This window comes from Lepidothrix coronata, unplaced genomic scaffold (assembly GCF_001604755.1).
Source record: "Lepidothrix coronata isolate B3197 unplaced genomic scaffold, Lepidothrix_coronata-1.0 Scaffold3, whole genome shotgun sequence".
NCBI classification, from domain to species: Eukaryota; Metazoa; Chordata; class Aves; order Passeriformes; family Pipridae; genus Lepidothrix; species Lepidothrix coronata.
The window spans coordinates 770,126-785,188 of NW_016690183.1; the positions used below are offsets into that span (position 1 = coordinate 770,126).

A 15,063-nucleotide genomic window follows, 5' to 3' on the forward strand; every position below is an offset into this window, starting at 1 on the left:
TAAACTAAGAAGAAACTAGCTTCAAGAAATGTTAAGTAACATGCTGAAGTACTTTTTTTTTTTTTTTTAATGATCACACCTAAAAAAAGCAAATGAAAAGTCCGAGCTGGCTGTTGTCAACCCAAGAGGTAGTGAACATGTTTCCGTTAATTCATCCTTGTGGCCAAGATGACCAGAAGTGGCATTTACTAGGACATGAGAGGCTTGATTCTGTTTCCCATATATATGAATATAGTGTCATCTGAGATGCCCTCACGTACCTCTCTTAGGCCACCACTTCAGAAATGTGTAGACCTCCTCTAGCCCTGTATCATGTTTGCTGGGCCCTTGCAGAGGTCTTGGACATCTTTAAAAAAAGACGTCTGTTTTTAGGAAAGTGAACTGTGTGCAAGGTGACGGTTGGACCAGCTTTTTTCTTATCTGGTATTATATATATAAAAACAGTATGCACATTTTTGGGGGTATTTTGCAGTGTGTTTTATGGGAACATTTATAATGTCTGTAAAGGACTGACGGCGAGAGGTAGCTGAGGAAAGTGTAGGGGTGACAACAACCCAAACTGCCACAATTGCTTTTGCAGTGAACAATTCAGAGCCCCCTCTTCTTTTGCTTAGGGAGGAGAAAGTGGTGAAATTCATGGGGTTTTTTAATTTATTTTAAAGAACTATTGGATGGCAACAGCTTAGATCATTACATAATAACAGTGCTGCAACACTTTAACCTTGATTTTAGCAAGGGGTCAAAGTATTAATTTTTAATTAGGGAAGACAAAGACAGGTTAACCATTTATGATACTCCTATGTATTCTTCATTTGGCTATGCCCTTAGTTAATTATAACCTTAGGGACAAAACAATATTCCCTCACCCAAAGACTGTACCATTATCCCTAATTATTTGCATATTTTATAATATCTACATTCAGGAGGAGATAGAGAACTAAACTGAAACATGGATTCAGTACAAAAAAATATTAGCTTTGTTTAAAGAGGCAATATTCTCCAATGGCTAGACTCAATCCTGTTGACTACTCCCTGTTCTTTAGCCAAATCTTCCATGTCTTCCACAAACCTCAAGATTTAGTTTCTAGCCAAGGTGTTAGTTAAGGCTGATTGAGTTCAAATGTCTGTTGAATCCAAATTTCCACCTGCTCATTGGAACAGCTTGGAAAGGACTGGTCTTGTGATCCTCTATCTTCATCAATTTGTTGAACCTATTCTGAAAAGTATACAAGTCTTAGAAGGCACAGGTGGATGCCTGTTTAATGGTGTTGATTAGTGTCTCAATTCCCAGGACTCTGCTTTCTGTCAGCTTCTCCAGCACAGGTGCTTCCTGGTCTATGCTGCTGATGGTCAGGCTGGGCAGGTGGTTGCTGCTGGGTATCTTCAAACTCCTGATTCTGGATATTCTTTTTTATTTTTTTTGCCTGTAACAATCTTATTCTATATCTAAATGTTTGCTATCCAATCGTCTGATTTTTGGCCAGGACTTCAATGGTTCCTTACTGACAATTTCCAAGGCTGCAGAAAGCTGACAAGGGGGTCATTAGCACAAATCCATAAACATCTGCTGTGAAAGGGTTTTTCTTGCCAAAGATAATAAAATCATGAAGGAAGTAGAGCTTCCCCAAATAAGTCAGGGAGAGCAGCACTTCTTCTATAAATGAAATCAGGCTCTGCTAGGAACAAGGACTTTTCCCTCTGTGTTCAGGTTGGTGGTTCAGCAGTCTGGTGCCTGAGCAGTCTCCTGGAAACTGAAGCTGAAGAAGGAGGGATTTGCTTCCAGAATAAGAGAAATGGGAACTAAATATCCTTTCTGTACAATGCTGAAGGAAGTGCAAGAGCTGGAAAGAACAGGGCACATACATACATACATACTTTACATACTGATCAGGGTGCAGTCATATACATATGTTGAGAATTATACAGCTCATCTGCCCATTGCATGCTGCAGAACGTTAGGTGATGAGAGTGCATAAGTGATCTGGTACAGTGGATTTTATATCCTCCCTTTTCCTCTTTTTCTCCTACATGATAAATTGGTGCATGGTAGATGCACACAGGTGCTTGTATCGAATCCATGCTTTGTGCTAGGCCAGAAAATTAAGGATTAGGCTAGTTTCTAAGTAACTGGGATGTCGCTCACCTGAGTATCAGATCAGTGCTCCAGTCAGCTCCCCAAGGTGAAAGACAAAGCTTTTAATCCACCCATCTAGCACCCAGTGACCTCCAGGAAAAGGAAGTGAATTGGAAAAAAAATTATCTCCAGGTGAAGTATGTTCCGTTACAGATTAAACACAAAATTAATGGTTGTGGTTGTCCAAACACATCCAGTGCCCCTCAGATCAGGCTTCTAACTGCAAAAGAAAACCTACTCATCTTCAGAAATACAAAGATCACAGAAGAGGTAGGAGAGGATGGGATAAAAATACATATGATGGACTGCTTTGCAGGCACATTGAGCAATTGCCTGATTCAGTACGAGTGAATGTCATTTCAAGCATAAAGTGATTAACAATTAAGTGACATGACCTAGGGGAAAGTTAGTCGGCAAATAATTTTTTAAAAAATCTGTTTCAGAAGACAGCATACTAAAATATTTAACTTTACGTATTATCATTGCTGCTGTTTTCTTTCTGTGTGAATAAATATGATAGGAAACCTAGATAGCAGCACCACCTATTCAAAAATACCATACCTACAGCTGGAATTCTCCATGCAAGATCATAATACTGAAATGGAGGACAGCCCAAATCAGATTTTCCACTCATCTCCAAGTACATATATATCAAATAAGTCTTTTGGACTTTAGTGTTAATTTTTTCTAAATATTATCTAAAATAATCCATATAATAATATAGAATAGAATTATATAAGTAAAAATACATTTATTCTATAATTGTATAAAATACAGAGTAGTAATATAAGAAGAATTAGGCTCTAAAAAAAATGAGAATATTGTAGGATTTTTTAAGTTAGCCTCTAGTGAAGGATGGGCTGCCCCTGTGGTATAAAGATTCTACTATCAGTTGTCTACAATTTCACTAAACTTTTAATCAAAGACATGCACCATGGAGAATTTGGAGAAGGTGGGATTTATTTGCTTCCTCACTGCAAAAACATTTCTGTTGCTTCTAAAAACGAGAGTAGGGAAAGCACATCACTTTGCCCATATTAACTGTGCATAGAATTCTTTCTTTATGGACATGGCTAGGAAAAGTGATTTGAAGCCTGATGTAGTACTGCAGCATTTTCTTTCAGGGAAAGAAAATTTCTTTCTTTCTTCTGTCATTATTGCACATTAACTGCCCAGATTTGGCCCCATCATAAGTCTTTAGAAAATGTTTGTCTTCATATGCTCTTTGCACAGTTGTTAGGCTGGCTGCTGCCTTAATGGAAAGGCATCTTTACAGTGAGTGTGCTCTAGCTTTTTACAGATGTTATTCCTGGCTCCTGTGGTAACAAAAATGTGATCAGGCACATCCCTTCTTGCCCTTTCAAGGCTTCCCACGTACAAAGGAGAAAAATGCCTGGGTGGAATAGGAGGGAGAAAGAACAAGGGTCTAGACTAGGATGATAAGGAGAAATTGAAATGGGGTAAGGATGTGAAAGATTAAACTGGAAGGCCTTGGGATAGACTTTGACTGAGAGAGTAGGGGATTCAGACTGAGGACAGAAAGGATGCCTGAGATTTAGTAATGAATTTAGGGTCAGGATGGAGAAGAGAATTCCATCCACATAACCTGGGAGAGTAGAACTAGTGTGTCAGAGGTGAACATTAGCATGGAAAGAAGATGTGTGGAGAGTCTAATGATTTGCCTGACATAGCGAAGCCAGGAGTCTTAAGAAAAAAATAGTCTGTGTTTAGTGTAACTAAATGTCATCATAAAGTGTATAGAGCTGCATTTAAAAGCCTGTGTGGTTTTGGAGGTCAAATGATGATGCTATTTTTTGTCTTGCCAAACCAGACTAATAGAGAAATGCTGAGATTTGGGGACTTTTTTTGGTTGTTTTGTTTGGTTTTTTCTTTGTGCAACTTTGAAAGGGAATTAATCATTTGTTTTGGAGGTTTTTTTGCCAAGCAGAAAAAGAATCCTACTCCTCAAAGTGCAAGCATTTATGAGGACTCAGTGAAAGCAAGAGCCTGAAAAGCATAGAAACACTTATAGTGCTTGCCTTGGAGCATGTGTTACACCCTGCATGATATGAACCATCTAGAGGACTGGTGTACCTCAGCACATGCAGTGATACCCTGCAGTGTGGTTGCTTCTGATATTTATACAGCCTAGAAAACATTGAGACTCAAGGGAGAAATGATCGCAGAACATAAATACTTTCTGGTAGAATAAGGAGCAATGGCCTGAAACTAAGAGAGGAAACATTTAGACTTGCTATTAGAAAAATGTCCTTAATGGGGAGAGCAATTGGGCAGAAGAGCAGATTAGAAAGAGAAAAGATCGAGGAACTGCTGCTATTTTAGATTACATTAGGTTGAGAATAATAGCAAAAGCCAACATTACCTGTGGAAGTTCACTTTAAGTGTTTCATCCTTGTAAAGGGTAGAATTTTTTAATTACAATATACAGTTATTAAAGAATTTTTTTAATCCTAATTATTTTTCAGAGCAATGGATATAATAAATAACAATTGCAACCGAAGGAAAATTCATTGGGAGAAAAACCATAGGAAATTGAAAAAGTGCCTGAAGAGGTTCTGAAAATTCTTCACCAGAATGAAGATAAAGCACATGCATTCATGGTATTTCTTGGTTACCACTTCTGGAAAACTTATAACAATATGGGGTACCATGACCGGAACAACCTGGGAGAGCTGAGCTAGTTGTGACAGGAGGGATGTGCTCAGCAGTATCCAAATCACGCGCAATCTCACTTTTCCACTGGGGTGAAGCTTGACAGTTCTGAAACCTGTCTGATCTGGCATGCTGGTTGCCTGGAGGAGTGGTCATATGGCAAAAAGAAAGACTAGATGTGCTGTAGCACCAAAAAATGTGTTCAACAACTGTGTCATTTAAAGAAGGCAGACCTCAAAAACCTTTGCAGTGTTAATAGGTTTTCTCCTGTTTGCATGCAGCTTATTGCCTCTTGCATATGCCTTTGTGTTGAGTCAGATTCTCGGTCATGCACTAACATTAAATTATGACAGTAATAATAATAAAAATACTATATAGTTATACAGTTTTGGCTTACATCATGATTTGATATAAAAGAACTAATTACATTATTTGAAACAAAGAGAGGCAATAATACCCAGTGCAAGATACTACAGAAATAAAATAATAATCTCATAATGTTGCTTTGTTTCTGATTTTTAATAGCAGGCAACATCTGGAATAAGTAAATGTTATCTAGTTTCATGAAGAATTGGAAAAGCTACATACCAAACCCTTTTACAATTGAAAAAAATGGATGCCTGTGGAAATATTTTTGAGTTATGACAGAAAGGAAATTTTTATTGTTCTCAGCTACTCATTTACACTGTTGATATTAAAATTTAATCCATTTTAGCACAAAGTCTCTGAACAAAAAATAAACAATCACTGACTGAGATAAATAATGGGGGGGCTGATTGAATACAACAGCTGATATGGTATTGGAATGCTTCAAAGCCCCAGCAGATGTTATGGTTCAAAGAGGTTGTTCATAAAAATATGTATCTATATATCCTTCACAAAGTATTTGTGTCTTTAAGGAGCAACCTACATCAATTAATATCCTTTTTAGGAATGATGAGGGGAAAGTACCTATAGAAGTTAATAAGCTGCAAAGGTAGTTCTTGAGCTCAAAATATATTTTTCAAGATTAATGTTTCACTGCAGATGTGATGATCGAAAGTGCCTCATCTTTTTCTTACATGAAATATATGATGGCACAGGTACTTCAGCTGTCTGTCGCACCAAGCTCAGGAGACTTTCATTTAACCTCCACATTCATTGATCACCTGCCATGCATTCTGTGGCCTAAGTTATTTGTTTTAATAATTTAAAAATACATGTAGGGCAAACATTTTAAACAAGATTTTGTTATTGCTAAGACTGTATGCTTAACTATTCAGTCACGGGTAATACAGCAAACAAACACAGTGAGGATTTCAGCATCATCAGACAAAAATAAACTTATTCCTATGTCATGTATTCTTGGAAACTTAATTGATAAAGAGAGAAAATTAGCTTGTTCTTATCTAGGCTGTCGATATTTTTATTTTGAGGAGAAGGGGTTTTTTTAATGCCATTTAGAAGATCTGCTACATTACACTGTGGCTTTGCAATAAAAACTCAGTGTGGGACAGAGAAACAGCTGTGCTATCTCAGAAGCATCTTAGTGAACCTAAAATTGCCTCACTCATTTTTTTTAGTCTTTGTCAGAAGCTTTGATAATGTAGTTGAACACAGTTTGATTTTTCTTTTAGTTTTCTCAAAGCTCTTAGAAAAATACTTCTTGTCTTTCCTTTTAACTATTGGATAGACTTTTGAAAATATGTATTTGAGAATCCAGTTTTTCATAAAAACAATTTTATCTGTATGTTTTTGATAAGCCTAGCTTATGTCATATTTTCCTTGATCGAGAAAGGGACTAAGGTAGTATTTCCATTTGCAGAGGCAGAACTCTGCTGACAAGAGCAGCCAAACCTTTCTTCCATCTTCTTCCTTCTTGCCTTTTCTTTATGTACTGGCCATAGAGAGAACTGGGAATCTGTATGCAGTAGTGGTCTGTGTATACTGCATGCAGGAAGTAAGATACTTTGGTTTGCCCCCTTGCACAAAAGTAAAATATGGTCAATTAACATCTTGTCTTTTGATTCTTTCTTCATAAATAAGCACCTTTACCCCTCAGAGGTAATGTTTAATCAGCTTCACATATGTATATAGAAGATTGGTGAGAGTTCTCTCTGGCCCAGTTCCTGGAGGACACATTAATGCAGCAGAGCTCTTATGAGAGAGTCGCTAAGGAGCAGATTTGCAAACAAAGCAAATAAGTCCACAAAATATGCCAAAGCACAGGTCTGTAGGGCAGGTTTTGGGGATAGATAAGAGAGCACATACCAGCTAATAGCTGCCTTAACTCTTGAATGTGAATGATGGAAGTAGTTGAAATACTGAGAATGGTCCTTTAGCTACATGGACTGAATCTTATTGGCTCTGCTTAACCGATGGAGAACGAGGAGGGGTATCTTGGCTATCCATCTGAAGAGGATGGAAGGGTGTAACATTGTGCCCTACAGAATTTTGTACAGCATAAAAATGACTTATGGTAACATAAACCATACGAACAAAAATTTCTAGCAAAATACCCAGTGGCTTCAATATTGCAGGACTGCAACTGGAACAAGACAGAGTCCACAGTGGCTTGTGAATGTTTACATGGACTTTTTCTAGAACAAGATAGTTTAAAAATCTTTCCTCAGAAAATGGATATTTAGTTTTAAAAGAGAATGGATATTTAGTTTTAAAAGAGTTCATTCACAGGGAAAATATAAGAAGAATATAAGCAAATGTCTGCAGTACACTGAAACTCTAAAAATAATAGTACAAAGTTCAGCATTGCAAAGCTGTTTCCTGCCTCCTGGGACTCAGACACTGGATATCCACTGATGGCCAGATCTGTGCAGCAACAGGATGAGACAGGCACTTTGGGGCTACCTCTCTTTGCTGAACTGCATTGAAAAGAGCAAGGGGGGTTTTGGGTCATGTAGAGCAATTATTTTTTTGTCATATGGCTTTATAAGAATATATGTATGTGTTTATTATTACTCTCATAACAAAAAATGGTTCAGAAATATGCAGTTTAAAAAAAACCTTGTTTTTTGTTATTTGTAGTATTTTTGCATTACTTTGAAAAAATCTAGTCTTAGAAAAAAAAATCTTAGCTTATGAAAGTGTGAGAAGTTTGCACTTCATGGAAGAAATCTGCCTTTAACGTCTTAATATTTTCCTTAGCGACAGGGAGAAAGCATAATCTTTGAGTGAATGAAATGCAGGAGGCTTTTTCAGTAATGGGTGCTCAGAGCAGCCAAACTGTGCAAGAACAGCATTCTTCATCTTAATTTTCTTAAATCAGCAAACATGCTAAGAACCTTCAAGGAAGACCTCAGCACTGTGCAGAAACAGATAAGAAGGCAGAGCAATTTCCCCAATATGTTTGGGTTCTTTCTGCTTTTTGCCATTTATTTACTACTTATACTTGTTACCTCTTCTTTCCTTTGGGTTCTCGCATGAAAAAAAAGATGTGATACTGCCACCATAAATGTGCTGTGAGATTTATTCAGTGTCAAATTGCCAGTTGCTTGGAACCTGTTGTTAAGAGATGGGATTGCATGAAAGAAAGCTAGAACTCTCCTGTCCTCTCTCCCCTCTTTGAGAAGGTGCAGCCCTGCAGTATTCTAATCTACTAATGGGTCCCATTTACCCTGAAGGCACAGCACACTTACTCCAGAGCAAAACTCCATATCTTTTGGTAAATCAGTAGTGTAGCATTTCTAGTCTTATGGCTGACTGAGCAAGGTAAATCATATGAATCTTAGCTCAGTCTTAACTATTTGTTAAGAGAAGGAAGTATAGCTAAATTTTCCTGTTTGTTATTTCTCCAATGCAGTATAGGGTGGAGGTTACCTATGCCAAAGTGCTCCATGAATCTGAGGCATGAAAGAAATTATCTTTCTTATTATCTTACAATTTGGAAATGTAGGAAGACTTAGACAGAATAATTACTGAAGCTGGAATTTAGCCAAAATGCCAAGGCTGAACACACTTTCTGTTACAAATACTACTGTAGATCCTTTCCTGCCTGCATGTGGCCAGGACCTGATTTTTTGCATATGTTATAGCAAGCTGTCATCTCCTTTCAGCCTTGTCCTAAATTAAGAATGACATATTACATCCAAATCATAGACCTGCATTACCAACAGCTCATAGAACAGTCTTCAACATAATCAGTGTAAGTAATTTACCAGATAAAAGAATGTTAATAGCAAGTACAGTATAATTTATGTGGACACAAATTGTACCTATCTTTCAGAAGAAAAAAGGCACTGCTGCGCACAAAGAGTGGATCAAGAGCAAGGTCAAGTGTAAGCACTTCTGTTTAACATGCACAGCCTGAAAACAGCAGGCAGAGCTTTCAAAGACAGATGGAAATTATACTCAATAAAGTTATTATAAATAATTGCTGTTTTTACTCTCCTAGCGGGTTTGATATGAGAGAGGCAGTTATAAATGGAAGACCTATTCTTTAGAAGGCTTTTGATGAAGACCTTCTCATTTCACCAAGTTGGGGTTGAAAGTTTACAACTTGTAATACTAGAAGGAAGTGGTCACTTTAGTTAGCTAAGTTTCTTAGCTAGCGTGTGTAGATATATATATACACACACACACTCTCATATATACTGAACAAAGGTAACTGAATGGAAGTCCACAAACTCCCTTACAGTTAGGCCATGCTACAGGCCCTGTTTTCCAAAATCTTCAGTTGTGTTCTTGCCTGAGCTGTCTGCCAAAAATCTTTCATGCTGTACCCACTACAAGGTAGTGGAGATATTGGCATAAAGGCTCCTTGCCGTTAAGTATACAAGAAGCTGACCAGGATGACTGAGGAGAAATTGAATTTCAAATCACTCGCACTCCATTCACCTCACAGTTAATGATACAATGATTCTATGACTCTATGAAGCTTAAGGCTGCAGGCCCATTCTGAACTCCATCTTTTATGTACCACCACACCCATTGTTCATGTTTCAGAGAAAGCCTGAGGATACATTTCTTCTCTCTACCAGTGATGCTTCCATCTCAGCCAAGTCTTCAAATGGGAATCCTCTAATAACATCAGTTTTGTCTTTTGTTAAGAGACCATGTGGCACATTACAAGTACAAAGGGAAACGTGGTGTAAAACATTAATTCTTATTTTACAGAAGAAATGTCTTTGGCCTTAAAATAAAGTTACCTTTATTTTCTTGAAAATGTCATATAACGTTTGCAGGGCACCCCCTCCACAGCCTTTTTTTTAATACTGATCAACCTGCCTCTTTCAAGAAAGCAAAGTCTATGCAACACATGCTTCCTAGAAGATAAATATTTAATAGTGATGTGTATAACCATCCATACATTTCATAGAAAAAAGGATTAGTCCTATGATCTGGGCAGGACAGCATGAGTCAGTCCTAATCCCAACTCAATCTGCTTCTAGGCAGATCATTTTAATCTGTATTTCAACACTGCACCAGAGGTCTGTGAAATTATTTTCAAGCACCTGTCTTGAAAACTTTGGGGAAAACTGATCACTCCTGTCTTTCCTTATTTTACATGGATTTTGTAGAAAGCCAAAAAAAAATCAAGAAACTAGGAAAAAAGCATATAATCCCCAAACAAAAGTCTATCTTCAGAAAATAGCCTATCTTGTGCTATCAGTAGAATTCATGGAAAGGATTGTGGCCTTTTTCTTTTTTTTTAATAGGAAACCTATGAGAGCAGAAAAATTCCCTAAAAGTGCCACTTTTCCATACAGCTTCTTCCTTGACTTTTCACCTGCTTTCTTCTTGCCACCAACCTTCTAACTGAAAGGTGCAATGCACATCTCTCTCTCTTTGCTTCTCTTCAGCCTTTAAAACTTAATTTAATAAATTTCCCCGAAGTCTGTACAAGACATGGACTCCTTTCGATTTCTTTCATAGAAAGATAATTTGGGGTTAGAAAAATCTTTCTTTTTACCAAAAGACTGATAAATGGCAAGCCACAGCTGACTGTTCTATCATCCTTACAGTTGTACATACAGTCTACAAAAGAAATTTGTGCAACATGTTTTATTTCTCTTCCCTTAGCTGGTTGTTTCAATCTTGTTTTGTCTGTTGGGTTGTTGTATCTTGCACCTGTAATTTTGGTTATATAATTATTTTCACTAACATCATGGACTATGACTCCATGCCTCTGTAATCCAAGAAATTAAATCCTGGTGACTTCAATCCTTATTTATTTCAGACCTTATGTATTATGTCTAAGCAATGCACTAAAAATGTATACTGTCACAGCCAGTTTTTGTGGATAACTTATTTACTCTGCTATATGAGGTACATATTCCTTTTTAGTCTTAAGGCTCTTCACAACAACATTATCTACTTTCAAAAACTGTCTTTGGCTACCAATTCCTCCAGATTTACATAAATTAGAACCAGATAAGGATATTGGAAGCTGCAGGGAGCTCGTGTTTGTAGGCTGATCAGTCTTCATCCTGGTATTTTGGAGACCAAGCTGATGTTCTTTATCCAGTATTATTGAGGACAACTCTGGTTTCAGTTTGCTTTGTAGAAAGAAGCTGACCCTTCTTAGTTGTAAAAAAGAGTAATGAACCTTTTTTTTTGTGTTTTTTTTTTTCCATTTATGGGGAATTTCCTAAGGAATGAGAGAAAACGTTTGCAAATTATAGAAGTAGACAAAACCCACTGGAATTATCTGTTGATTAGTGATAGGAAACAATCTCTTACTGAGAAATAATCAGTTCAGCAGGAACAGATTGCTGGTCAATGCACTACTGGGGAAGAAGGTAGAGGACATGGAAAGAAACAAGACATGGAAAGTGATGAGGTAGGAAAGTGATCTCTTCAGCTCATGCTGAGTTGATCTGAGAGCAGCATCTGGTATTCCTAATACCAGAAAAGGGGTGTGGCAGCAGTTCTGAGGCTAAGATTGTGCTAAGGATAACTGCTACAACAAACTTCAACAAGGCAAAGTGTTAGCTCCTACACTTGAGTCCCAACAACCCCATGTAGTGCTACAGGCTTGGGGAAGAGTGGCTCAGCAGAAAGGATTTGGGGATGCTGGTCAATAGCTGGCTGGATATGAGCCAGCAGTGTGTCCAGGTGGCCAAGAAGGCCAGTGGTATCCTGGCCTGTATCCGAAATAGTTTGGCCAGCAGGAGCAGGGAAGTGATCCTCCCTCTATACTCAGAGGCACTGGTGAGTCCTTTGGCAAATTCTGGGCCCCTCACTACAAAGAAGGACATTGAAGTGCTGGAGCATGTCCAGAAAAGGGCCAGAGAGCTGGTGAAGGCTCTACAAAACATGTCCTATGTGGAATGGCTGAGGAAACTGGTGTTGTTTAGTCCGGAGAAGAGGAGGGTCAGGGGGACCTTATAACTCTCTCCAACTACCTGAAAGGAGGTTGTACTGAGGTGGGGGTCAATCTATTCTTCCATGTTTCAAGTGAAAGGATGAGAGGAAATGACCTTAATGATTCTGTGAAAATTATGTTTCCTATATGGGTAAGAGAGACAAGAAAAATCTATAAGTTTTGAACTTCTGCTTGGAGTGAAATCAGTATACAAAGAGATGACGCTTAGGTTTTAACAGGAGCCAGATGTGGCTGGCTAAAATGTCTGAGAAAAAAATGGGTTTCAGAAGCAGGTCTGAGGCAAATAAGAAACCTTTGCTATGAGCCTGAGCTGAGGGCTGGGGCAGACATAAAGAGATACCAGAGAAAGAGGAGATTTTAAGTATTTTCTGACTTTTGAAGAATATGCAATACAAGACACTAAGTATTTTGTCACTTATCATCTGGGAACCTTTTTCTTCATCGAGTTCTGTATAGCTCTCAGAACAAAGACCCCCTAATCCCACTTGAAGCTTTTTTTTTTGTCACTATTGTAACAGAAACTGCAAAAGGAAATCAGATCCAAGTGAGTCTGATAGCAGCAATCACAACTTGAATACTCGAGTTTACACTTGGACCTTGTTTGTCCTTCCATGACCTTTTCAGAAGCTCTGAAACAACATGAAATTTGTAATTAATCCATGGGTGCGTTTTCTTTCAGTTTGAAGAAGTAGTTAAAGCAGCTGTATTTATTTATTTGAAATATCAGCAGTGTGGAATTTGATAAAATAAACACACTGAGAACATTAAAAAAAAAAGTGTCATTTGAAAGTGCTGATATGCTTTGCTGTTGATTTTGCACCACAGATCACGGAGATGGTCTCTTGTTTTACGAGAAGATCAGAAGTTGGTAATCCAGCTCAAAATTTTTGAGTCCATGGGATTTTTTTGTCCAACTAGAAATAAAAATCTAGAATTGAATTTACATACATTAAGAGGGTGAGAAAGTGTATCTCAGAAGCTAACTAGAAGATATGGGATTTTGAAACATATTTTGAAGCAATTTTTAACTTAGAGGTAAACATAACTGAATAGATATTGTGAACAATTACTAGACGGTTCTCACTGAAGGGTCACTGTAACAGTGCAGTAAAATAATGAGTATTGTATTTATAATTTTCTCCTTTTGTTTATCCACAATCAACAATTAATACCTTAAGTGAACGTATGACTGATATTTATATCAGAAGTCACCAAAGTGTACCTTTGTTTCCAAACCAATTTTATTTAAGTACTCTAGGATTTGCTTTGTTTGCCTCATCTATTGCCAAGTGAACTGTAGAAAATGCCTTTTCAGCCAGATCTGTTATTGTCTAGTACTCTAGCAAAATTATTTTGCTGATTTAATTGGAGAAGATATTACTTGCATTTTATGCTGAAAGACTGAGTTAGTGGAATACAGGTGAGGGTGGCACAGTGCTGGAGTGATGCCAGTGTGGTGGGACACACTGTTTGGTAAGGATGGACTACAATAGGTGGAACAGAGATTTAGCAATCTATAAATCCTGCAGAGATGAAGAGAGTTGACATTTACCAAAGGGAAGACCTTGAAGGAAGGCCTGAAAGAAATGTAACAGCTGGGAGCACAATTAATTGACAAACACTGAATGCTGTGAATATTAAAAATAAAATGTGTAGGAAGAGGATATTCTTTCTAGTAGATATGTAGACAATAGTATTTTATTTATATATGATCAGTGTTTTGTTTCCAGTACTTATTGCATCCCAGCGTTTTTAATAGTATAGTAGTATTTAATATGATTATTTTTACTTCTTGTTGCTGTTTTTAAACTGATTGATTTTGGTGTATAACTGAATTGCATGCAGCTTCAGTCTGAAGTAATTTTTGAAAACAAGGATCCTCTCAGAGTAAACAGTATCTCCAATTTTGTTCTTTCCCAGAGCAAGACAACATTTTGTTACATCCTACTGATATGAAGATATGAAGACTCTCCTATTAGAATTATTAAAACTGATAACTGCAGCTGTTTTATCTTCCTCTGTTTCGTATTTGTTTTGCTCCCTCACTCTAACAGTGTAAAAATTTGTTTGGTGTAGTTTTCCTTGCTGCACTTAGCTCTTCCTATAAGGACAACCAGATTCTTTCTGTGTTGCTGTGCTTAGGTTCTGCCAGTGATTTTTTTTAAGCCTCTAGGTATCTTGGACCAATTTGCAATCTGCTGAAAATTTGAAGACAGATACCAAATTGGTTCATCACTAATGAATAATGTTCCACAATTAAAACAGAGATGCAAGGAGATTTGAAAGATCAGGTGAGAAAATATCTAGTATAAAAGTAATGTAAATTTTGTATCATGTAACATTATGTGAGGCTTACTGAAACTCGTTTCTTTTGTTTTATATTAAACTGATTTTAGTATCACTTCCACAGATTTACTTTAGTATAAATGATTTTATAATTTGGCTCCAAGAAGATAATGAAGAATGAATTATCTTCAGACTGTCTTTTATTTCCCGCCCTTACCCTAGCCCAGACTGGATGCATAAACAGGATTAGGAGGGAAGGAGCATTTAACCTTGAACATTTACAGCAGAAGTAGAATGGTAACGAAAGTATAAATTATTATAAAATGCCCTCTGGGGATATCAAGCAGAACTAGCAACAGATAGGTTCTGCACCTGTAGCAGACACATGCAACAAATGTAAAATAGTTTCCATGCCAGCTCATTCCTACTCAAACCAAGAGTTCACAAGATCCATAAATCATAGGTTCTGGATCTCTGCCACCTGTTATAAATGCAAAAAGATGCAAAAAAGAAGCATGGAAAGGATGACATAGAAATTTTATTTTAGAGTGGGGTTATATTTACTCATTATAAATGTATGTTATCATGATATTTAAGTGACAAATGTTACCTAACCAGGACTTAATATTGAAATTAATTCCTGAAA

At 37.3% G+C, this 15,063-nt stretch overlaps 1 protein-coding gene across 1 annotated transcript in view; it reads left to right on the plus strand.

The window, feature by feature from the left end:
- The window catches only part of SALL3 (spalt like transcription factor 3), a 47,948-nt gene extending 42,921 nt beyond the window's left edge, over window positions 1–5,027 (plus strand). Inside the window, exon 6 of the mRNA XM_017823551.1 lies at window positions 4,621–5,027. The gene's annotated coding sequence lies outside the window, so the exon portion shown is untranslated. The remainder of the gene's footprint in view (window positions 1–4,620) is intronic.
- The last annotated feature ends 10,036 nt before the right edge of the window (window positions 5,028–15,063 follow it).